Below are 24,439 nucleotides of genomic sequence, written 5' to 3'. Positions count from 1 at the left end.
CACAACAAGAGGGAACTCTGATGAACCCATTTGCTCAAATAATCTCGGTTCCTGAAATTGGATTAAGTAATTGCAGACTGAATATGCCCCAAACACAGGGCAGAAGCAAAGATAAGTTCCTCAAAGATTAGTATGTTGTACTTCAAATTATTTCTACAATTTTCATGGATATGTGGTACACAATAAAAAATAACCAGCCAGAAGAGAAGAAAGAGCAACATGACCAAAAGCAATGAAAGTTACAGAAAATAAAAATAGAATCATAGAAGCTCTAGATAATAGAGTCATCAGACTTAGATATAAAATAACTATGTTTTATATTTTAGAAATATAAAAAATTAAGTACATGGCAGAGAACTAGGAACTTTCACAGCTGAAATGCATAGTAATCAAAATTAAAAGTTCAGTGGATGGATTTAATACCCTGTTACCCACAATCAAAGAGATAATGATGAACAGGAAGAGAGAGAAAGAAGGGAGGGAGAGAGTAGTTGCAAAAGAAAGTCTATACCTAAAGAATATAGAAGACACAGGGAACTCTGCTTAATGCACTGTGGTGACCTGAATGGGAAAGAAATCCAAAAAGGAAGGGTATATGTATATGTATAGCTGATTCATTTTGCTATACGGTAGAAACTAATACAACATTGTAAAACAACTATACTCTAATAAAATTAATTTAAAAATATAAAGAATATAGAAGAAAAGCACATTCTACCCAAAGAAAGTAGAAAGAATGAGATAAGAGAAGAAACAGAAATTAATGAAGAAATAAAATACAATGACGAGTAAAAATAAAACCCTCAAGATTTTTTTTGGAAGTTCTAGTAAAATTGATAAATCTCTGACAAGTTTCCTCAGGACAACAAGAGAAAGAACAACTAACTTATATCAGAAATAAATGTACCATCTGAAAGAATTAGGGAAAAAAAAAAAAAGAACAAAGCCCAAGTCAGAAGGAAGGAAATAATAAAGATCAGAGAGTTAATAAATAAAATAGAAACCACACACACAAAAAAAGTGGAAAAGATTAATGAAACCAAAAGCTAGTTTTTTGAAAAGAGAAACAAATAGGTAAGCCTTAACCAGACTCATCAAGAAGAAAATAGAGTACCCAAAAATACAAAGTAAGAAATGAAAGAGGAGAAATAACAAAGGATACCACAGAGATAAAATAAATCATGAGAACACTACATTTATATGGCAACAAATTGGATAACCTAGAAGAAATGGGTAAATTTCTAGAACTATGCAATTTTTCAAGTCTGAATCAGGAAGAAATAGAGTCTGAACAGACTGGTCATCAGTAATGAAATTGAATTTTTAATAAAAAATCTCCCAGCAAACAGAAGGCCAGGACTGGGCAACTTCACAGGGGGAATTCTACCAAGCATATAAAGAAGAGCTAATACTTATCCTTCTCAAACTATTCCAAAACACTGAAGAGGAGGGAACACTCCCAAATTCATTCTACCAGACCATCATTACCCTGATATCAAAACCAGACAAAGACACTACCTCAAAAATAGTCTTTTATTTAAAGTCAACTGATGGTAAATGTTAACCATATCTACAAAATACCTTCACAGGAACACTGAGATTAGTGTTTGATTAAATTTCTGGGACAATAGTCTAATCAAATTGACACTTAAAAGTAGCCATTGCAGTAGAGCAATTCATAAAGTAGGTATTATCATTCCCGTTTACACATGCGAAAACTGAGAATCACTGATTTTATATAAGATCTTTATTTTCACTAAACTTGTTTGTGGCTGAGCTAATATTTTCATTCTAGGAGTCTGTCAAATTCAAAGTTTTGGGGCTTCCCTGGTGGCGCAGTGGTTGAGAATCTGCCTGCCAATTCAGGGGATACGGGTTCGAGCCCTGGTCCGGGAAGATCCCACATGCCGCGGAGCAACTGGGCCCGTGAGCCACAACTACTGAGCCTGCACGTCTGGAGCCTGTGCTCTGCAACAAGAGAGGCCGCGACAGTGAGAGGCCCGTGCACCGTGATGAAGAGTGGCCCCCGCTTGCCACAACTAGAGAAAGCCCTCGCACAGAAACGAAGACCCAACACAGCCATAAATAAATAAATAAATAAAGCAAACTGTCAACAAGTAAAAATAAATAAACACTATTAAAAAAAAATTCAAAGTTTTAACCAGTGTATTATAAAACCAAGAACAGAAAAATATTTTAAGAACTATATTTGAAACAAATCAGTATTTCTTCCGATTTACATTTGTCTCCCTTTTCCCACATGTGTGAGAGATTGAATAACAAATAGCTGGACACAGTCAGAATTCCACTATGAAGAACTTACTCTTCTGGTCATAAAGCAGGTAGAGGAAATGATTCTGGATGAAAATATAAAGGTTGTCTTAAACATTCTAAGTCCAACAATCCTGCATTTCCTTTGGTAATTGAAATCACTGGTTTAGTGTCATTAATGTTTCTTTAAAGTATGAAATATAAATTTTTTGATTAATTCTTGACATTTAGTGCCGGTTGCATTTTAAGCTGCCAGTTGCATTTTAAGCTGCTAAATGTCAAGTCATCTGGGACATAATGAGATGACAAAAAGGTGTTTTGCTTTATAAAAAGGATTGAAGGGCATGTTTTTCATATTCTTTTTCACGAAGTAAACACCTCCTTCTGATTTATTTCAGCTTTTCAAACAAAATATTGCATATCATATTGTAGGTAGTAAGGTCAGTCATGGCATGCTTCTGCAAAGTGTTTTATTCTTAGCATCAAAGAGGAAACTATTTAAAGGTCATACTTGTCAACTTCATTCGTATTCAAGTTGTCTAAATTATAAACATTCCCCCTTAAAAGCTGTACTATTCACTGAACTGCTGAATTACGTTATTTTCCTATGAGTCTGTCAAATTTATATTACTTCCATCATGCATTTTTCCCCCCAGTTCATCATTGGCATTCCTTCTCAAACGTGAATTAAAAATAAAAAATAAAAATAATTTACCTATTTTAAATTCTTTAAATGGCAAGGTGTATTACTTAAGCTTTGTGTTATTTGAAAGGGTTATTAAATTTCTCTTGACAATATTATGAAACAGTTTAGTTTATGAAACAATGATGTGGGTAAAGTAAATTTTTAATGTTACATAAAAAGCCAATAATATTTTCAGTCTTCTTCTAAAAATATATTATTAAACAGTTGTTATTTTTCTATATTACCATAATATAAATATTATATTACATGGGTGATGTGGAGGATTAGGGAAAAAGTCAGATTTCATCCAGGAGCATCATTTCCTCCTGATCTATCTTCAGTATTAGAAAACAGAAATGTTAAACGTAAAAGGATAGGAAAACTGTAAAAATAATAAAGCCAATTTAGTAATACCAACATCCTATAAGTAGAGTTTCAGGCAATAAGTAGAGTTTCAGGCAAAAATCATTGCTGAAATTAAAGAGGGACATTTCATAATATTAAAGCACTAAGTTAAACTTCCATATATAATAACACTGAGTTTATATGCATTGACATGGTTTAAAATATATAAGGCAAAACTGACAGAAATAAAAGGAGAAATAGATAAATTCAGAATCATATTTGGAAGTTTTTAAAACAAATTTTTTATCCGTGGCACACAGCCACACAGCATGTGGGATGTTAGTTCCCCAACCAGGGATAGAACCCGATCCCCCTGCAGTGGAAGTGTAGAATCTTAACCACTGGACAGCCAGGAACTCCCATATTTGGAAGCTTAAAGGAAACTTAGTAACTGATAGTCCATGTAGACACCCCACTCCCCCAAAAAAACCCAAAACAAAGACTAATTGAACAACATGAAAAAGAAACTTGAACAAAATGATGTATATAAAGCACATCAACTAACACCTCCACACTGAAAGATATTTTCAAATGCATTTGAAACACTTACCAAAATGTTATCATGTACTGGTCAGTAAAAGCAAGGCTCCACAAATTTCAAAAGCCAGACTAAAATTAGAAAAAAATATTCTTTGACAACAGTGGGATTAAGCTAGAATTAAATAATAGAAAATCCAGTAAGCAAGCAAGCAGTATACTCCTAAATAACCCTTAGGTTAAAGGAAAAATAAAACAAAATTTGCAAGTATTCCAAACTGAAAAATGGAAATATGAAAAAATATGAAAAATAAAGCTTGTGAGGGAGCTTTCTTTTTTCTTAATAATCTAGGAAAAAGACATTAAATTAAGCATAAATACAAGTAGAAGGAAAGAAATAATTGAGAGAAAATCAAATAAAAATTTAAATGTATACAAAGAGAAGATCAAACTAAAGCTTAAATTCTTTGAAAATCAAATAAAATTGTTAGTCGTCTAGGACATCTTATGAATAAAAGAAAGGAATACAAATTGCCAATTCTGGGAATAAAAATGATTACCACTATGGATTTTTTAATATTAAAAATAATAAAATATTATATGCAGCTTGCACAAGTCTAAGAAAATAAATTTAAACATCTGGATGAATGAGCATATTTCTTGAAAAATATAACTTGACAAATGCAAAAAAGTAAAAACTGTGTGGTCCTCTAATTATTAAAGAAATTTAAAATGTAAATAAAAACTTTTCTAGAAAGAAAAGTATGTTCAGTGGTAAATTCTTTGAAATACTTAAGTAAAAATATCATCAATTTTAAATGAAATCTTCCAGAGAGTCAAAGCAAGCTTAAAAAGGACCTCTATCTAGAAGTTGCAGCTGGGCGGGGACGCGGATATGGAAGAGCGTGCGTTCCCCAACCCCCTCCGGGACTACGAGGCCGCTGTGGCCATGCCAGCTGAGGAGTCGCCATGTGCTCGTCTCCTTCGCGCCCGCCCCCCTCACTCCCGACGAGCTCGGCTTCCCCTTCCACAGCAAAAGAAAGATACTGAAACCGCCACCAGATGGAAGACGTTAACTACCTGATGACCAGACTGTAGCCATGACATAAGCTGCCACTGTTCTGAGAACTGTCCTCAAAGAAATGGGAACAAACCGACCCCGGAACTGAAAACTAAGTGTACCTAAAACAATCAAGATGATGTTGATCACACCACCACATGACCAATTTCACGATGACTGTCAGAGCTGACTGTACTGTTTCTACACGTAGCCCCCAGCTTCACTTATACACCCCTGAAACCTGCCTTTAAAAGCTCTTAGCCACTGGTCACCCGTGTGTGTGTGTGTGTGTGTGTGTGTGTGTGTGTGTGTGTCAGCCTTTGGACATCAGTACCCCCCACCTTCCTCCTGGTTTGCCAGCCTCCAAAATAAAGCAAACTTTCATTTTCACCAAAAACAAACAAAGGACCTCTTTCTAACTCACTTTATGAAGTCAGTAAACGGTCCTGAAGCCAAGAAGTAATAACATTCATTAAAAAAAAAAAAGGCCAATCGTTCAGTAATATGAGAGAAAGAGGGCACAGACCAAATAAATTTGCTCTAACTCTTCTCACGGAAAGAAACACACATACTAGATTTTCCATTGTAGTGAGTTTTGTTCCTAGGGAAATTAATTTACATTTCCTGTATTATGGATACAGGAAGGCTTTTTGTTTTTTTTCAAGATTTTTATTTAGATAATTACATCTATTGCATAATCTTGTTTTGCAGCAACTTTTTTACTGACTTGGACCTAAAGCCAGACTGCTTCATTGATCCTTTATCTTTTGCTTGCTTCCAGTTGTCAAAATTGTAGAAACAGCTAGTACCAGACATCATTAACTATTTAAAGTCCAGATTTCAAGCAAAGATTCTTTTCTTGATGAGACTACTGAACCTTCTTCTAGTCCCATCTGTGTTCTTCCTTATAAAATCTAGTTTTAGCAAGAATCTTGCTGTCAGTTTAGCAAGAACCCTCCATCCTCAATATCTGCTCTCCCTTGATATTGCTATTATGAATATTTGCACTGAACATAGTAGTGATAATATCTCTTTGAGATTCTAATTTCAATTCTTTTGAATAAATATTCAGAAGTGGAATTCCTGGGCCATATCATAGTTCTATTATAAGAACCTCCATACTGTTTTCCATAGTAGCTGTATCATTTTTCATTCCCACCAGTAGTGTACAAGAGTTTTAATCTCTCTACAACCTTGCCAGCAAGTGTCTTTTGTTTTTTGATAATAGCCATCCTAAGAGGTATGAGGTGATGTCTCTTTATGGTTTTGATTTGTTTCCTGATGATTAGAGATGTTGAGCATCTTTTCACATACCTGTTGGCCATTTGTATGTATTCTTTAGAAATATATCCAAGTCGTTAGCCTGTGTTTTAATTGGGCTTTTAGGTTTTTTGTTTGTTTTTTGGCTACTGAGTTGTAGCAGTTCCTTATATATTGATATTTAGGAAATTAACCCCTTATCAGATATATGGTTTGCAAATATTTTCTCCTATTCCTTTTCATTCTGTTGATTATTTCTTTTACTGTGCAGAAGCTTTTTAGTTTGATACAACCCCACGTGTTTATTTCTGCTTTTGTTGTCTGCTTTTGGTGTCATATCTATGAAATCATTGTCAAGACCAATCTCAAGAAGATTCTCCTCTGTGTTTTCTTCTAGAAGTTTTATGTTTTCAGTTCTTACATGTAAGTCGTTACTACTTTTTGAGTTTGCTTTTGTGTAAGGTATAGGATAACGGTCCAGTTTCACTCTTTGCTTGTAGATATCTAATTTTCCTAGTGCTATTTGTTGAAGAGACTATCATTTTCTTATTGTGTAATCTCAGCATCCTTGTTGAAGATCAGTTGACCATGTATGTCTATATTCTGTTCCATTGGTCTGTTTGTCTGTCTTTATGCCAAAACAACTGAAACATTTAGTGTGTAATATAAAGATATTTGTGACTTATTTTGTTGTGTCAGCAAACAAGAGCAGCAACGTGATGTGATATATGTGTGTGTGTGTGTGTGTGTGTGTGTGTGTTTGTGGGGTGGGGGGAGAGGGAGGGAGATGTGTGTTATCACTGAAGTCTGACAATTTTATTTCAATGTCTAGCATGGCATCCCCTTCTACCTACACTCATCTCTGTATGTTAGGACAGTTGATTATCATTGAGTCTCTCCCATCAATGATCAGAAATTTTGACTCGTATCAGGTAAGTTGCCAGAAATCTGTACAGATTTATAATCCACCAGAGGTTACCTGATATTTGAGTAGCTGTGCCAAACCCAAAATTGAGAATGAGAGGCTCTCTTTTTACTAAAATAAATTTGGATGGTAGAAACCGCTAATGTATGATCATTTGACTCAGGAGGTACCAGAGGGATTGCACAAGAAGCTTTAGCAATCCAGCTATCACCGTCTCTTAGATAAAAGATTTCAGTTAGTACTTTTTTGGTAACTGTTTACTATTTTCTAAGAGCCAATAAAATTTTCTTTGCTCATTTTATTTACTTTTATGTTTTATTTATCCAATTGCAATTAGCACTTGCTGTGCTAGAAGTCCTATTTTAAAAGCTTTACAAATTTTAAATTATTTAGTTTGTTTAATTTTTATAACATTATGAAGTAGTTACAATTATTATCCCTATTTACAGGAAGGAAATCTGAGGCACAGAGAAGTAAACTGCCTGATCCAAGATCACAGAACTAGTAAGTGACAAAACAGGGATTCAACCTAAGTACTTTAACAATAGATCCCATATTATGGACAATATTACCTTCCAATTTCCTCTCTTCAAACTCCAAGTAGCTTCCCAGTGCTTCCCATAAAACTTCACCTTCTTTAGCATGGTCCTCAAAACCTTTTATATATATGCTTTAACTGCTACTTAAGTCTTATCTCTAATCATTTCACTTCTTATAGTCTATGTCATAATGATGTCTCATTTTCTTAGATATATATGCAATTTTTATTGATTGCAATGCATTAAATCAATTATTTGCTTGAATCATACTAAATTTTGCTTTGATATTGAATGTAAAGTGTTTCAGCTTCTTCTTTCCTCTAGTTTTGTGTACGTCTGATCCTTGCATATCTAACTTATTTCTGACACATTATTCGTATTCATCCTGAACTCTTCTCATTTTCTTGTTCCAAGAACCTGGATTGTCTTTATCATTCTGACTCACAGTCCTAATTTTAGCCTAGTCCTGTGCATTGTTCAAGTTTAGTTTCTCTTTCCAGAGCATAACATTCTCATCAAGTCTTTATTTCTGTTAGCTTTGCCTGAGAATGACACAATTAGTGATTTTCATTAGAGGCACAGAAAATAAGAATGAGAAATTATAATAAAGCTGTACCATCACTGGACTATAGGAATCAAAATGGTGTCATAGAATAAATATTTGTATATTCAATTACTATTATTTATAATCACTCTGCAGTAATGAAATAATCTGAGAAATGTTACTTATTTCCTATTAGAGATTTTTGTCTTCTCATGATCACTTTTTTATTGTTTGTTCTGAAAGTAATGTACCATTAACGTTTTTAACTTTTGCTAAACTGTTAGCTGTTAACTAAAATTGGTTTAACTCTTATAATACATGATTAAGTACATTGCAGATATCTTTTATGTGGTTATATACTCCATGATATAAATCAACAACACTCCAAGTAATTATGGAAGCTCTAGTGTTTTTCATCAGAGAGAAAACTGTGCATTGTGAGAGTATTTATTTTCAAATATAAATTAGAAATGGTCATCCTAAAAATGGTTATAAAGAAATATTGACTGAGACTTGCCTGGTGGTTCAGTAGTTAAGACTCTGTGCTTCCACTGCAGGGGGTGTGGGTTCGATCCCTGGGAGGGCAACTATCAATAGGATTCCGCATGCCGTGTGGCGTGGCCAAATAAATAAATAAATAAATATGGATTAATAACGTATGATAAATACTTTTCTGCTAATAATATTATATTAACAAAATATGCTGTTTTGTAGATATTATTTTTATGATTTGCATTTCAGTTAAACCTTTTTTCTTATTCTATTCTATCATATAATATATTATACATTATATATGTAAATCTTTTTCAGAAAGCCATTTGTTTTATTCCACATTTTTTATTCTTATATTGATTACAAGGAATAAAGCATATTTAATGTCTTTCTTTTACTTTCCAAGGTAAAGTATTCTAAATTTGGACTTCTCTATTTAATTTTGATGGCATTGGTAGCGAAGGGGGCTTTTTATCGTATGTAGTGTGATCTTGAAGAGGTCTGTAACAAAGAAACGCTTTTGCAAAGCTGTGTTTCGTGCACAGGAATCATAAACTTGAGTGAACATCAGTATCAAGAGGTGAAATAACGTACAATATTCAGTAATTTTTAGGCAACATACACAGCATATTCCCTTTGCCAATGATTTTCACACACATACACACCAACACATGCAAATTGCATAAATATTATATATTAACTCACACAAATTTAAACCTTGACAAATATATGTATGTCAAATGTTTCATTTTATATTTTTCTTTCCTAGAGAAAACTTAAGAAAACTAGAGTAAACTGGAGAGGTGAAACAACCATACTGCTTTAGACTGAATTGTTTTTGTCCCCACAAAATCATACATTGAAATCCTAACCATCAAGGTAATAGGATTAGAAGGTGGTGTCTTTAGTAGGTTATTAGGTCTTGAGAGTGGAGTCCTCATGGGTGAATTTTGTGCTTTTGTAAAGCAGGCCCCAGAGAGATCCCTAACCCCTTCCACCAGGTGAGAACCAGGAAGCAGGCTTTCACCAGACAGTGAATCTGTTGGTCAATTGATCTTGGATTTCCCAGCCTGCAGAGCTATCAGAAATAAGTGCTTATTGTTATTTTCACTTTTTAATATTTAATTTAATTTTTATTTTATATTCGAGTATAGTTGATTCACAATGTTGTGTTTGTTTCAGGTATACAGGAAAGTGATTCAGTTGTACGTATACATATATTCATTCTTTTTCAGATTCTTTTCCCATATAGGTTATTACAGAATATTGAGTAGAGTTCCCTGTGCTATACCATAGGTCCTTGTTGATTAGCGGTTTTATATATAGTAGTGTGTATATGTTGATCCCAACCTCCTAATTTATCCCTCCCTACCACATTTCCCCTTTGGTAGCCATAAGTTTGTTTTCCAAGTCTGTGAGTCTGTTTCTGTTTTGTAAATAAGTTCATTTGTGTCATTTTTATTAGATTCCACATGTAAGTGATATCGTATGATATTTGTCTTTGTCTGACTTACTTCACTCAGTATGATAATCTCTAGGTCCATCCATTTTGCTGCAAATGGCATTATTTGATTCTTTTTTATGGCTGAGTAATAGTCCATTGTATATATGTACTACATCTTCTTTATCCATTCATCCGTCAGTGGACCTTTAGGTTGCTTCCATGTCCTGGCTATTGTGAATAATGCTGCAGTGAACATTAGGGTGCGTGTATTTTTTCGAATTATCGTTTTCTCTAGATATATGCCCAGGAGCGGGATTGCTGGATCATATGGTAGCTTTATTTTTAGTTTTTTAAGGAGCCTCCATACTGTTCTCCATAGTGGCTGTACCAATTTACATTCTCACCAACAGTGTAGGAGGGTTCCCTTTTCTCCACACCCTCTCCAGCATTTATAATTTGTAGACTTTTTGATGATGGCCATTCTGACTGGTGTGAGGTGATACCTCATTGTTTTGATTTGCATTTCTTTAATAATTAGCAATGGTGACCACCTTTTCATGTGCTCTTTGGCCATCTGTATGCCTTCTTTGGAGAAATGTCTGTAGATCTTCTGCCCATTTTTTGATTGGGTTGTTTTTTTGATACAGAGCTGCATGAGCTGTTTGTATATTTTGGAGATTAATCCCTTGTCGGTTGCTTTGTTTGCAAATATTTTCTTCCATTCTAAGAGTTGTCTTTTGTTTTGTTTATGGTTTCCTTTGCTGTGCAAAAGCTTTTAAGTTTCATTAGGTCCCATTTGTTTATTTTTGTTTTTATTTTCATTACTGTAGGAGGTGGATCAAAAAAGATATTGCTGCAATTTATATCAGACAGTGTTCTGCCTATGTTTTCCCCTAAGAGTTTTATAGAATCTGGTCTTACATTTAGGTCTTTAATCCATTTTGAGTTTATTTTTGTTTATGGTATTAGGGAGTGTTCTAGTTTCATTCTTTTACATGTAGCTGTCCAGTTTTCCCAGCACCACTTACTGAAGAGACTGTCTTTTCTCCATTGTATATTTGCCTTTTTTGTTGTAGATTGACATAGGTGCATAGGTTTATTTCTGGGCTTTCTATCCTGTTCCATTGATCTGTATTTCTGTTTTTGTGCCATTATCATACTGTTTGGATGACCGTAGCTTTGTAGTACAGTCTGAAGTCAGGGAGCCTGACTCCTCCAGCTCCATTTTTCTTTCTCAATATATATTTTTTAAAGATAGTTTTCCTTCTTTAATGAGTTCCAGTAAGGATGTACAGAAACAGATTTCCTCATTTTTGAGACACTTGAGTTCTTGTTTTATTGTATTTTATTTTTATTTTTATTTTTTGGCAGTGCCACATGGCATGTGGGATCTTAGTTCCCTGACCAGGGATTGAACCCTTGCCCCCTGTATTGGAGGCACGGAGTCTTAACCACTGGACTGCCAGGGAAGTCCCTTCTTTCTCAATATTGCTTTAGCTATTTGACGTCTTTTGTGTTTCCATACAAATTTAAAAATGTTTTGTTCTAGTTCTGTGAAAAATGCCATTGGTAATTTGATAGAAATTGCATTGAATCTTTAGATTACTTTGGGTAATATAGTCATTTTGACAATATTGGTTCTTCCAATCCAAGAACATGGTATATCTTTCCATCTGTTTGTGTAACCTTTGATTTCTTTCATCAGTGTCATAGTTTTCAGAGTACAGGTCTTTTGTCTCATTAGGTAAGTTTATTCCTAGGTTTTTTATTCCTTTTGATGCCATGGTAAATGGGATTTTTTCCTTAATTTCTCTTTCTGATCTCTTGTTGTAAGTATATAGGAATGCAAGAGATTTCTGTGTATTAATTTTGTATTCTGCAACTTTACCAGATTCATTGATGAGCTCTAGCAGTTTTCTGGTAGCATCTCTAGGATTTTCTATGTATAGTATCAAGTCATCTGCAAACAATGACATTTTTACTTCTTCTTTTCCAGGTTGGATTACATTTATTTATTTTTTTCTTCTCTGATCACTGTGGCTAGGACTTCCAAAAGTATGTTGAGTAAAAGTGGCAAGAGTGGACATTCTTGTCCAATTCCTGATCTTAGGGGAAATGCTTTCAGCTTTTCATCATTGAGTGTGAAGTTAGCTGTGGATTTGTCAAATATGACCTTTATTATGTTGAGGTAGGTTTCCTCTATGCTCACTTTCTGGAGAGTTTTTATCATAAATGGGTGTTGAATTTTGTCAAAAGCTTTTTCTGCATCTATTGAGATGATCATATGGTTTTTATTCTTCAATTTGTTGATGTGGTGTATCAAACTGATTGATTTGTGGATATTGAAAAACCCTTGCATCCCTGGGATAAATCCCACTTGATCATGGTGTATGATCTTTTTAATGTATTGTTGGATTCGGTTTTGTTAAGGATTTTTGCACCTATGTTCATCAGTGATATTGGTCTGTAATTTTCTTTTTTTGTGGTATCTTTGTCTGGTTTAAGTATCAGGATGATGCTGGCTTCATAGATGAGTTCAGAATGTTCCTTCCTCTGCAATTTTTTGGAAGAGTTTCAGAAGGGTAGGTGTTAACTCTTCTCTAAATGATTGAATTTGCCTGTGAAGCCATCTGGTCCTGGACTTCTGTTTGTTGGAAGTTTTAAAATCACAGTTTCAATTTCAGTACTTGTGATTGGTCTGTTCATATTTTCTATTTCTTCCTGGTTCAGTCTCGGAAGGTTATACCTTTCTAGGAATTTGTCTATTTCTTCTAGGTTGTCCATTTTATTGGTATTGAGTTTCTGATAGTAGTCTCTTATGATCCTTTGTATTTCTGTGGTGTCAGTTGTAACTTCTCCTTTTTCATTTCTAATTTTATTAATTTGAGCCCTCTCCTTTTTTTTTTCTTGATGAGTCTGGCTAAAGGTTTATCACTTTTATCTTTTCAAAGAATCAGCTTTTAGTTTCATTGATCTTTTCTGTTGTTTTCTTCTCTTATTTATTTCTGCTCTCATCTTTATGATTTCTTTCCTTTTACTAACTTTGGGTTTTGTTTTTTCTTCTTTCTCTAGCTGGTTTAGGTGTAAGTTTAGGTAGTGTTTGTTGTTTATAAGCCAGCCATCCTATGTTTTTTTATTACAGCAGCCTGAATGGACTAAGGCATACAAATAATTTCAGCCTCTTTCAGATGCTTTAAAAAAACAAAGTATTCTAATCTATAATTTCTTTAAAAATAACTCATTTGTGGAAAAAAATTATAAGACATAAAGTTCTAATGATGTAATTTTTACTTGATTAGTTGTAAAAATGACAGGAAGGTAAATTTAAATGCTTATGTGTACGGGTATGCATTGTGGCCTAATAGTTATGAACTACTGTACATTTACCATAAATTCTATTCAGATTTTAAAACTTGATCCACTTAATCGATTTCACCTGGCAGAGTCTTGGAAGTCAAGTATATCAGCATTTAAAAGATTAAGAAGTAAAAATTATGAAAAAAAGATAAAGGTTTAATCTTTTAGATTTGGAATGATTAACATAAAATATTACTGTCTTAAGTTTCAAAAACATAATTTAACACATTTGTTTATGTTAAAAATCAACCTAACAATATGCTCAAAAAGTGGTATACCTTAAGTATCCAAAATATCCACAGCAAAAGCCTGTGCAACAGGATGGTGGTTTTATTTTATTTATTTATTTTTTAAAGTAATTAATTAATTTAGTTTTGGCTGCGTTGGGTCTTCGTTGTGGTGTGTGGGCTTCTCATTGTGGTGGCTTCTCTTGTTGCGGAGCATGGGCTCTAGGCACGCTAGCTTCCATAGTTTTGGCTCGCGGACTCTAGAGCGCAGGCTCAGTAGTTGCGGCTCACGGGCTCTAGAGCACAGGCTCAATAGTTGTGGCACATGGACTTAGTTGCTCTGTGGCATGTGGGATCTTCCCAGACCAGGGCTCGAACCCATGTCCCCTGCATAGGTGGCGGATTTTTAACCACTGTGCCACCAGGGAAGTCCCAGGATAGTGGTTTTAAATTTTGTCTTTGTCATATTGGAATAATGTGTGATAAATATTCCATTTTCTAAAAAGAAGTGCTAGACTAGTTCATGAAAGATGTACAAAATATAAAGAAATAAAAAAGGTCCTGATAATAACTTCCTGATTACCCACTTCCAGCCTACATAAGAAAATAGAAAAGGACGAGTGTAGAATCTGTGGTGTGTTAGCCTAGAGGATTATCACTATAATCTCTGGAGAGAGATTGTTCTCTCCAGAGTTGTTTCTGCCCCACTTTAAACAAAGTTGCTTGAGAGAAGGAGGTATTTTCACAAAGAGAAAACTAACGTCTCTCTTCCTGGCTAGATATTTGCTGAGTGAGCAATAGAAAATTGTATAACCACTTCAGTGTATCAGAGAAGTAGTGAGAGAGTTCTTTGGAAAGGTCACCATCTGTTTTTTGAAATTGGATGTCATGTATTTAAAAAAATAAAAAAATAGACTGGAGAATTTTGAGGGTAGCGGCCAGCTGGAACTTCCTGTCAAAGCTGGAATGAAGAAATAAAGGCATTAGAGAAGTCTGTACTACCTGTAATTTTCATGCCAAGAAATCCAGAGTTTCTAGTGGGGTGTACATCCAAAATAAGAGCTGGATGTTCTCCATCTTGATGGGGACCCAACCAACATGGTCTGTTGGAACAGAATAACTGCAGCAGTAAGTTTACAGAGTGCGTCACTGGGTAGGGGTAGGCAAGAGCTGTGGAGGTTTAAAGAGGTTAGCTAGGGGCTTCCCTGGTGGCGCAGTGGTTGAGAGTCCGCCTGCCGATGCAGGGGAAACGGGTTCGTGCCCCGGTCCAGGAAGATCCCACATGCCGCAGAGTGGCTGGGCCCGTGAACCATGGCCGCTGAGCCTGCGCGTCTGGAGCCTGTGCTCTGCAACGGGAGAGGCCACAACAGTGAGAGGCCCACGTACAGCAAAAAAAAAAAAAAAAAAAAAGAGGTTAGCTAGGAAGTGCATCACAGAATCTGAAAGCTGAACAGTTCAGAGGGTCCTGCAGGACCAATGAATGATCCACACATTAGCTCCCCACAGATCACCTAAAGGGGGACATCTGATGCTAGAGAGCATATGACTATGGAAAAATACAAAGAGAGTTACTTGGTAAAGAACTGATGGTCCCATTAAGTATTTCTTTTTCCTGTGTGTACCCTCACTGAATACAGCTCACTCAAAAAGGCTACACCAGCCAGTGATCTAAGGACTCATAAAGATACTTTCAGTGGAAATAAATATATCTGCAGTGATACTTCTGTAAGATGCATTCAGTGCTTCCTCACACACCTCCATTGACTTGGGACAATTTTCATGGTCTGGAAAATAATCTGGGGTGGTTATACTTAAATGACTAAGACTAGGTAAATAATTGAATTTAAATTCTCTCTCCAGTTGCACACATCAGACCTTTTTTGCCTCTATATATAATTGAAATCTAGATCTGTAAAAGTGTAGAAAGATCAAATTACTTTGGCTGTTGTAATGTGTTTTAGTGTTTATTTCCTATAAAATTGACTTCATTATGTTTATGACCATAAAAAAGGCTACCATCCTGTTAAATATTTTGGGTCCTTTGTATGGATGCATAATTTATGAACTCAAAACATTTTTTAGTTGGGGGAATTTTATTGTGTCCTAAAGTGTAATAATATAATCAGAAAATGTCCAAACACTTTTAAATATCCATCCTGTTAAATATTTTGGGTCCTTTGTATGGATGCATAATTTATGAACTCAAAACATTTTTTAGTTGGAGGAATTTTATTGTGTCCTAAAGTGTAATAATATAATCAGAAAATGTCCAAACACTCTTGCACAAACAAGATAGTTACACATGTATATGTATTATACATGTATATATATGTATGTATAAGTACTACATGACCTGTTTTAAATATATTGGCATCCATGGTCAAAACCCCACTGAATAATCATCCCCTACTGTATGTATAATATGACTTTTTTATTATTTACAAATATAATGACATACACAAGAAGAAGCTAAAGTACTTCATCAGGCTATTAGTTTGCTTTCTGTGAAACTCATTTTAGTTAAAATCATATTATTATTATAATCAAGGATTTGTAAGATTTCTTTTCCCATAAAGGAAAGTGGGGATAGAAATTGAATTTCTTATCATGCTGAATCTTGTCATTTCACAGAGTGTGATTTCTTACTAGGTTCTCTGCATCCGTCATTTTTTTCTTTCCTTTAGATAGGGTGAGTACACTACAGTGATGTTGTGTTTAAAGCCAGACTTACGATATGGCAAATGTGGCTGAAATGCCCATTTAAACCAGTATATTTTAATGCAGTATATAAATTGGTGTAGTGAATGAATAAACTGTTGTAGTGTGAGATCACTTGGCACAGTAGTTTATATTAAAGGAAACATCACTTTAAACTAACTCTATACCATCTGTTGTGTACTCTAATTTAAAAATACCATAATTTACAACTGCAAAAGTAGGTAAGAGACAAATGCTTAAAATGCATGTTTATATGCAGTATTCAGCTGAACATACATCTGTTTGTCTCTGGAATAGTAGATGCTAATTGGGAGACAAACTCCTCTCTTCACATATGAGGATAGATTTGGGGAGGGGTAAAAGTAGGAATTATATTTTTTAGTACTATTTAAAAAAATTTAAGATGATGTACAGTATTATATAAATTATAGGTGTACAACATATTGAATAGTTATTCACAGTTTTTAAAGGTTATACTCCATTTATAGGTGTTATAAAATATTGACTGTATTCCCTGGGTTGTACAATATATCCTTGTAGTTTATTTACTTTACACATAATAGTTTGTACCTCTTAATCCCCTATCCCATCTTGCCCCTCCCCCTTCCCTCTCCCCACTGGTAACCACCAGTTTGTTGTCTATATCTGTGGGTCTGTTTCCTTTTTGTTATATTCACTAGTTTTATTGTTTAGATCCCGCATATAAGTGATATCATGTAGTATTTGTCTTTCTTTGACTTATTTCACTTAGCATAACACCCTCCAAGTCCATTCATGTTGTTGCAAATGGCAAAATTTAATTCTTTTTTATGGTTGAGTAGCATTCTGTTGTATATATATTCCACATCTTCTTTATCCATTCATCTGTTGATGGACACTTGCTTCCATCGTAGCTATTGTAAATAATGCAGCTGTGAACATTGAGGTGTGCTTTTCAAATTAGTGTTTTCATTTTTCTTGGATATATACCCAGGAGTGGAATTGCTGGACCATAAGTAGGAATTATTTTTAAAGTGATTCCCTTTACAAAGTTGTAACACTAATGAAATCGGGGCCCAATTAATAATACATAATTATTATTTACAATAATTATTGTTACATTTTACAGTGCTCCATCATGAAGAGGTTGTCAAAATTATTCTTCAAGAAAGTCCATTACATTAATCATATTGTTTTTAGGTCGATCCAAATGAAATTTCCAATATTGAACCTTTTTATTTCCTGCATAAAAACCAATTTCTTATAGTTCAGTCTGTTAATTATAAGGAAATTGAGGCAGTCTCAACTTTAACAAATTGACCTTTTACATTAGATGATAAAACAATTGGGGGTAATTGTATAATTTATTCATGGTAGTTGAATATTCACTTAGATTTTTAGATGTTGAATAACTCCTGGAAAACTTGATTCTGTAAAGATATGTAGCATTCCACTGGTTTTTTATATATACTACATAATCTTCTACTTACAGTCCTACTGTCTGCCTTTTTTTTTTTTTTTTTGCGGTATGCGGGCCTCTCACTGCTGCGGCCTCCCCCGCTGCGGAGCACAGGCTCCGGACGCTCAGGCTCAGCGGCCATGGCTCACGGGCCCAGCCGCCCCGCGGCACATGGGATCCTCCCAGACCGGGGCACGAACCCGTATCCCCTGCATCGGCAGGCGGACTCTCAACCACTTGCGCCACCAGGGAGGCCCTTGTCTGCCTTTTATATAAACAGAGGATCATGGGAATTATATTACATTCTCAAGTTTTATTGTGAGTCACCATCTTCTCCCTCTCCCTCTCTCTCTCTCATACACGCGCACACACACATACATGTGAGCATGTGATTGCCAATAGCAAAGAGATCGGAACTCAGTCTGACCTTGACTTGGCTGAAACAAAAGATAGGAAGACTTTTAAGCAAAGGAGTGAGAAGAACAACACAGGTTGTGCTTGCTAACTGGCTTTACCCAAAGGAAAAGTCAAGTTTATTTTTGTGGCAAGAGGTAGTTTTGCAACTTGGAGCAAAGCACTAGTGAAGTTAGGCTCCTACCCTCCCACAAAAACTGGGAGATGGGGTACTCTCTCCCTTGAAGATTACATTTCAAGGGAATATTCTGGGGTCCTTAAGAAAGACATTCCTGAGTTGTTGTTTATAAAAAGATTCACAGGATAGAGAAAGAATTTACAATGATCTGTTTTCTAAAGTAAAAGCTCTAAGAAATGGGAGGTCAGGGATCTAGAGTCAGGAAGAAGCTTGTCAAAAGCTTAGTCAAGCTGAGGGGAACATGAAGTCCATATTGGTTACTAGTTAAAAAAAACACATAAACTGCTGATAGTATACTAGACCTGTATTCCAAACATGAATTTTGCAGACAGTATTGATCTGCCTCTTCCTTCTCCCCATGCTTTTTTTTTTTTTTTTCCTTTCCTCTGAGCAGAGAGAGAGAGAGAGAGAGAGAGAGAGAGAGAGAGAGGGTGGTGGTGCGGAGGCGGTAGGGAACTGTTGTTAAAACTACATTTGAAGGATTTCTGATTTCCACTCCAACATGTAAAGAACTTGTAAGTCATTGCTTTCAACCTCACAGCAGGAAAAAAGCTGAAGGAACTGAAAATCAAAATTTCTTAGATCTTTCAGATAACTGAGGTCATGGTATAAACCACCACCCCAAAAACTGACAAGAAATGTGAATACAGAGAATATAGATCAGTTTACCTGAAGCAGAAGTGGCTGGAGCCAGAATACTTACAGAGTAACTTTAGTAAGTTGCTGGAAGCTGAGTGTGGATCAGCTTGGGGGTTAAAAACTCCTGGGGACCCAGTCTAAGCACCGCCCCCCAGTTTTGTGGGCTTTACCTCTAGGAGTCCCACCAGGTTCTCATAGTGAAGATGAGAGAAAAATCCCCCTGCACATGGCAAGGGGAAGGGAAAAGTCACCATTTTGACAAACACCAAGAGAAAATGTATTGTCAAAAAAGCCTCCAATGACCTCCATTATATATGCCCATCAATTAAAGGAAAAGACTTCACTAAAGCTTTATCTGACTTGGGGGAGAGGAAATTACCCAACTCCGGCCCCCTCTGGACTTCCTCCTCAACTAAGGGACCAGAAATGTTGAGAAGCTCTTGAGAAGTCATGAGCCAGGGCCACAGTTCCCCTATGAGACTGAGACTCAATCATAGGATTATGGAAAGTGCTATCCTCCCCCACACACCGAACTTTGCTACCACAGTAACAGGCCACTTAAGATACTTACCCAAGTGAGATGAAAACGTATGTCCACACAGTAATCTGCACATGATGTTTATCACAGTTTTATTCATAATTACTCAAAACTGGAAACAACCAAGGTGTCTTTCAGTAGGTGAAAGGATAAACTGTGTATGTTCATAGTGAAATATCATTCAGAAATAAAAAAGAATGAGCTATCAAGTCATGATAAGACCTGAGGAACATTAAATGCATACAAATGCATATTCTGGAGTGAAAGAATGAGTATGAGTAATGAATGGGTTTAATTATATAACATTATGGAAAAGGCAAAACTAGAGAGACAGTAAAAAGATGAGTAATTGCCAGATGTTCTCTGGAAAGGAGGGAAGTTTAGGGGAGGAAAAATAATTTGCCCTCTCCACCTTTCTAGGTTCTTGGATGAGATACTCTCTGTGATAAAAGACAGATTAATAGGAGAAAAACAAGTTTAATAACATGTATACTTCCCGTATACATGGGATTTACCCAGGAAAACTAACTCTCCTAAATGGCCCAAGCCACCACCTTAAATACCATTTACAGCTAAAGACAAAAGAAGAGGTTGGGGGTGAGGGGTGGCCAGTTATAGGAGGTTACCAGGAAAAGCACAGTAAACAAGAGTAAGGTTATTATACAAATTTAACTTGTTGCCCTCTCCATTGATAAGAGTTTCTGGAGATTTATAGTCATCCTTCTCTTCCTGGTACAGAAAGGGAGAAACTCTTACAAATGGAGAGTTCTCTTACAATGTAAATATCTTTTACAAAAGGGTAACTTCTACTCAGTTTTCAGAGCTTCTCCTATGTCTGCTGTTTCTTAAAAATAACCAGCTCAAAATAATCTATATGCTAAAGCCATATTTTGGAGTGGTATATTTTGCTCCCCTTCGAAAGGATGAATAGGTGAAACACAGGGAATTTTTAGGGTGGTAAAACTATCCTGTATGAAACTGTAATGGTGGATACATGGCAATATGCATTTGTCAAAATTTATAGAACTATACAACACAAAGAGTGAGCCCTAATGTAAATTATGGATTATATTTAATAATAATGTATCAACATTGATTCTTTATTTGGAAAAAGTATACCACACTAATGCAAGATGTTAATAATAAAGGAAACTGTGCAGAAGTGGGAGGTGGATATGTGGAATTTTATTTTCTATCTGGTCAATTCTATAAATCTAAAAATATCCTAAAATATAAAGTTTATTATAAAAATATAGAAATATGAGGATTTGCTAAATAATTTATTTGAATGTAACCACATCTGTCTTAAGAGAGTGTTGTAATTTATTTTGAGAATTCATGGCATTTGATTTTTGAAAATAGCTTGGTAGTTGTTTTTGACTATAAAATCTAAGGCTCATAGGGCGCAACTTCTAAGGGAGCAGGGTAACAAAGAGATGGTTAAAATGTTCTGTTTAAGAAAATAAAATAATTTGGAATATAACAGAAAACAATATGGGTGATTTTGAGAGAGTAAGATAAACACATGGGTGAATCTGTAAGATGACAGTTGAGGATGAAGAGGGCCTGTGGAGAAGCATTGGGGTGAGAGATTTGCAAAGTTTCCAGTAGATAAAAGAACCATAAAAGCAGAGATGGTTAAATTATTTGCTTCCTGGTGTTGTAAAGAACCAGTTTCCATTCCCTCCAATTTTCAGCCAAATTTAAAGACAAAAATACAGCCAATATCTAAGCTATACTGGTAGTTATTTATCTATTTTAGTCCATAGTTTAGTTATTCTGTTATGAGAAATTAGTGGTATCACATTTAATGCACCAACACAGAAGAGAAACTATTTTGGTCGTAATTGCTTTATGGATATTGAAATATCCGATATGACAATTAAAATTTTCAATATTACAAGTTTAAGATTTTTTAAGTAATAGCTTTTTTTTTTTTTGCATAAGGTGGCTTGCCTTTGTAAAGGCTGCACACAGCTAAGTTTTGATACAATGTGCAAGTTAGTCTAGTCCAACTTACAATATTTCTGTTTTTTATTATGGAGGAAACTCTAAATCTACTTTTATTAAACAAATGCAAAACTCTGAGAATTTAATGAAATATTCTTGTTATTCCAGAGATAACTCATTTAAAGATAAACAAATACAGGTGGTTTATTTTCAAGCAGTCTACAGCATTTTGTTTCACTTGCCAGATTCAAGAGTTACACATGGTTAAATGAAACTAGTAACCACCATGTGGGAAATTAACATTAAGAATGTTGTTTATTCACTCAAAACTTCAGGGTCATTTTTCTCCCTCCGAAAATTGAAAATTTTTTTCATTCTCGTGTGTCACGCTGTATTTTCTTATTTTTAGACCCTGTTATATATGAAACCAAGTAAGAAATGAGACTGCAGGCTTTATGATTTTAAAAATGTTAGCAGGGCTTCCCTGGTGGCGCACTGGTTGGGAGTCCGCCTGCTGATGTGGGGGACACGGGTTTGTGCCCTGGTCCGGGAAGATCCCACGTGCCGCAGAGCGGCTGGGCCCGTGAGCCATGGCCGCTGAGCCTGCGCGTCCGGAGCCTGTGCTCCGCAATAGGAGAGGCCACAACAGTGAGAGGCCACAGCAGTGAGAGGCCCGCGTACCGCAAAAAAAAATAATAATAAATGTTAGAAATTTCATTTATTTTTATGTGGAGTTTTCAATTCACAGTGAAACCCCCTAAAATATTTTCAGGTCATGTAATTAGGTGACAGCTGGCTTGTGAAGTATCCAATGCCAATTAGCAGAAAAACTTTCATAAGAGAATAATTTTAATAAATCTTATAATTTCCAAGAGGATTTGCTATACTTATCTCCAAAAAGTGAAAAACTTTTCTATTCACTTCAACTACAAGTTGATATTTTTAGGATACATGAAAGCTTCTTTCCCTGATTATGCTTGAATTTTTTTAATACCCATCATATATATATGTATATGTACATACACACGTGTGTATATATTAAAAAAATCAAGCTTTATCGGGGAAAGGCACTTTCTTGTATCCTGTTTGTGTGTATTTATGTGTTTATAAACTCCTTTTATTTAGAAATATATACTATATGGCTAAGAGATTCCTTATCACAAGGCAGTCTGTAGCATCTGTCTTGTGGATATGTAAAGTATAAATTATTTGCTCACTCTTTTCTCAAGATAATTATAATTGTGCTTGTGAGGGTTCTTAAGTGACTATGGGAACAGAAGTGAAGGTCAGTGTGAAACAGCACTCCTGCTCTCATGGGACTCGAACCCAGCCCAAACTCAAACTGGGACTTGACCCCATGATCCCTGACTTAGAAAGGGACTAGAACCCACTGTCTTTTAATTGAAAACACTCACCTGGAGCCAGAACTTACTGAAGCTCAGGTTCTTTTTTCTTGTTGAAGAAAGAATTTAGGGCTTCCCCAGTGGCACAGTGGTTAAGAATCCACTTGCCAATGCAGGGGACACAGATTCAAGCCCTCGTCTGGGAAGATCCCACATGCCACAGAGCAGCTAAGCCCGTGCGCCACAACTACTGAGCCTGTGCTCTAGAGCCCACGAGCCACAACTACTGAGCCCGTGTGCTATAACTACTGAAGCCCGCACATCTAGAGCCCATGCTCTGCAGCAAGAGAAACCACCGCGATGAGAAGCCTGCACACTGCAACAAAGATTAGACCCCACTCGCTGCAACTAGAGAAAGCCCACACACAGCAATGGAGACCCAATGCAGCCAAAAATAAATAAATAGAATAAATAAGAAAAATAATTGAAGGTAAAGTAAAAAAGCATTTTCAAAAAAAAAATTCAGAGTGAGGCAAAGTGGCAGGCAAAGAGTGAGTTTGTTAGCATAGGACACTTGTGAGAGGTACAAGTTGACAGGCAAGGGAACGCAGCCCTGAGAACAAAGAGGGCTACATTTTAATAATCAAAGAGAAAGTGGGGATGGGAGAAGACCACCTTCTTTCTCATTCTTGGGCAGACATCAAGGCTTACATTATTAGTTCCTCCTTTGACCCTATATGGTCTAACCGGGACTGTCATGGCACTGTTTAAATTATATGTGTGTTAGCAGAAGGGTGGTAACATATATTAAAATATGGTAATTCAAATCAGATTTTGGAATAATGTCCCCTTTCACTTAGTTTCTTTCCCCTTTCACCTATATTCCTGTCTTGGCTATGTGTGCAGAAATGGTCCTCTTCAAGGACCATTAACTCCCTGACTTCATGTAATAAGATTCAGATCCCATATCTATTGTCTTTTGTTTTAACTATCAGAATTTGTGGCTTGAGTGTGCCTGGCACTTGAATGTACCTGGTCTTCCTTCAAGGTAGATTAGATTGTTGCTAGGTTAATGGATTCTTTTCTTGAGTGGTCATTAGCTTACAACAGTCTCCCAAATTCCCTTAAAATTCCCTTTCTGTCTTTAATCCCCTAATGGGATTTCTAAACTAACTATTTAATTATCCTACTCTATTCCTATCAAGTGTGTATCTATCATAGAAAGAAATAGGGAGTGTAGTTATACAAAATGTGAATGGAGAGATTGGCAGAACTTTCTAGGTTGTCTAAGAGTTAGGGATTTTTGTATTTTAAATATAATTGAAAAAACTAAATTTTTTTGAAATTTTTGATGCTTAGACTTTGAAGGATTTTCTGTGTAATGATATTTAATAGGATAGACTTTGAAGGATTTTCTGTGTAATCATATTTAATAGGAAACTGAGTATGAGGGCACAGTGCCCAGAAGGGATGGCTCAGTCAGAGATAATATTATCTGGAGTTCTGGGAGTAATTAATGATGCCAAGGGGTAGTA

The sequence above is a fragment of the Mesoplodon densirostris genome, chromosome 11 (genome assembly GCF_025265405.1).
Source record: "Mesoplodon densirostris isolate mMesDen1 chromosome 11, mMesDen1 primary haplotype, whole genome shotgun sequence".
NCBI classification, from domain to species: Eukaryota; Metazoa; Chordata; class Mammalia; order Artiodactyla; family Ziphiidae; genus Mesoplodon; species Mesoplodon densirostris.
Note: the sequence above shows the minus strand (reverse complement) of the source record.